The sequence below is a fragment of the Hemibagrus wyckioides genome, linkage group LG08 (assembly GCF_019097595.1).
Source record: "Hemibagrus wyckioides isolate EC202008001 linkage group LG08, SWU_Hwy_1.0, whole genome shotgun sequence".
Classification (NCBI taxonomy): domain Eukaryota; kingdom Metazoa; phylum Chordata; class Actinopteri; order Siluriformes; family Bagridae; genus Hemibagrus; species Hemibagrus wyckioides.
In genome coordinates, this window is record NC_080717.1 from 22,390,231 (window position 1) to 22,392,649 (window position 2,419).

Here is a 2,419-nt window from a genome sequence, read left to right on the forward strand (position 1 = left end):
AGTGTGACTTGCCCAAGCACGACTACCTGAGGACTGTAAGAAAACCTTGAGAGCTTCCATTTGTTCCTGGACATCTTTTTGGACCTAATGTTTCAGAACTGTTGGAAAAGAGGGTAAAATTGTCTGAAGCCACTCGCCAACTGACCCAGGTATAGAGCAACTCTACTTTTAAGATGCCAGCAGTTCAGAATAGTCATCACTATGCCACAATACACACCCGTTTCCGCTAACATGCTGCATCTCAGTCACAGCTCCATCAAAGGCCTCGTGTTAATGACATAAGGGCTTCTCGGCCACCTCAACGACAGTTGCCAGGAGGACCCAGTCAGCGTCCCTCCACGGCCACTAAAAGCTGTATACATAAAGCCTGAGATATCCAGGCCGGTGGTCGATCGTTTTTCAATAGAACAGCTAAAGTACTGGAAGACCAACACAGCAGACCCCTGGGTCTTGTCAACTCAAACAGAGGATATACTTTACAGTTTCGATGCCGGCCTCCCAGATTTTCAGGAATTGTTCCAATGGTTGTCAGAGACACAGTTCATTCAATGGCTCTCTCTCTGGAAATTCGTTGTCTGATAGAGAAGGGAGCCACAGAAAAAGTTCATCCCCTCGTTCAGAAAGACCGGTTTTATTCAACACGTTTATTTGTTCCGAAAAAGGACGGTGGGTTCCGCCCAATTCTCGATTTGAGGGGTCTGAATTTGTTCCTGCCGATGTTCTTTGGTCTGTGGCAGCAGACGATTGGTTTGGGAATGTCGACCTGAAAGATGCATATTTTCACGTTCCAACTGCTGTTCATCAAAGGAAGTTTCTGCGTTTCAGTTTCCAAAATCAAGCCTACCAGTTCAAGGTTCTACCTTTCGGCCTTTCCCTTGCTCTCTGCATCTTCATAAGGTGTCTCTGGATGAAAGGCATGCGTGTCCTGCCATATCTGGATGACTGGCTGCTTTGTGCACGCACAAGACAGCAGACCATGCAAGACTCCAAACTGCTTTTGAGGCACGTGCAGAAGTTGGGTTTCCTGTGAACGAGAAAAAGAGCTGTCTGATTCCAGCACAGACCACTACGTTCATAGGAATGACTCTGAACTCCCGTCTGACGTCTGCCTCCCTGTCTCAGGGATGTGTGACAAACATTCTGCAACTCTTGGCTGTGTGTGTTTGTTCCCCAGAATGAAGAAATAAAGTGACTTGATTCTGGTGTACACAAATTTGTGTGTTAAGACAAAGCATATTCATTTTATGTATTGTAAGTATATTTTGTGAATGTTAATTAGAATTAAAATTTGTTTTTGTTTTTTTTGATTCAGTCAACTATAACAACATATATATATAGTTCACAGTTGCATCTCATTGCATAAATTGTTAATACTTTTCATTTTTATGACTTTTTGTTCTTACCCCCTTCTTGTTTGTACCCCCCCCTCGGTTTGCAGGATAGGTGGCGAGTTAGATCTAAGACAAAAACGACTTCTCTACAGGAAAACCTGCTTCAGTTCATTTTAGCACGTAAATAAAAGGACGGAACAGGAAAAGTGCTTTGAACTTGCAATTATAAGTGAATATTTTATCGACACATCAGGCTTCCTTTGAATTCACGACAAACACCGCTTGATTAAGACAAGACATTTAGTAAATGCTACGTGTTTTACAGTAAATAATACGCATTTATTGTGCTTTTATAAGATCAAAAAGTCAGAGTCGGATGTTCATTACAGAGAGAAACCATGATCTAATGGTGTAAAAGCACATGTTAGTTTAAGAGCAGAGTAACTTCTACAGACACACTGACCCTACATAAACACCGTTATAAACCTCTTCTCTGTGGTGAACTGTGAATATAAGGAGATCACAAACAGCTCGGATACAGAGCTCCACAAATAAACCACAGAGAGAGCACCAACATACACCTGGTTTACATTATAACTAAACAAACAGAAACAGTCTATCTTTAACAGTAGAGAGAGGGGTGCACCGTTCCCGGAGGTACTGCAATACCGGGTCGATGCGTGGAGTGGACGGAGCAAGCCCCTATTCCATCTCCCTGCTCCAAAAATCAATTTAATATATGGTCCCCGGGTAGGGGACGTATCAGATATTAAACTGATAAGAACAGATACTACACTTGATCTTAGCCAAAAGGCCGAGAAGCGATACCGAGAACAGCCAACAACAAACGGTGCCATTCTACAGAACTGTAAACCCGAGGACGGTTAATATTCTCGCTTAATATTCTATAATAAACCAGTAGAAATCATGCTGAACATATTCATACTAAAATTAGCGGAGAAAATAGTGATTTAAGCGGCATTTAACAATGAACCAAAAGGGAAACGATAAAGAACGCGCGCGCGCACACACACACAGTCCTATCAGATGCGAGCACACACAATCCTCCACACTACAAACTCACAATT

General features: G+C 42.5%; 1 non-coding gene across 1 annotated transcript; it reads right to left on the bottom strand.

The window, feature by feature from the left end:
* Window positions 1-1,966: 1,966 nt before the first annotated feature.
* LOC131358579 (U2 spliceosomal RNA) lies at window positions 1,967-2,157 on the bottom strand. Its single transcript, XR_009205528.1, has one exon. It is a non-coding gene; the product is annotated as a U2 spliceosomal RNA (small nuclear RNA).
* Window positions 2,158-2,419: the final 262 nt, after the last annotated feature.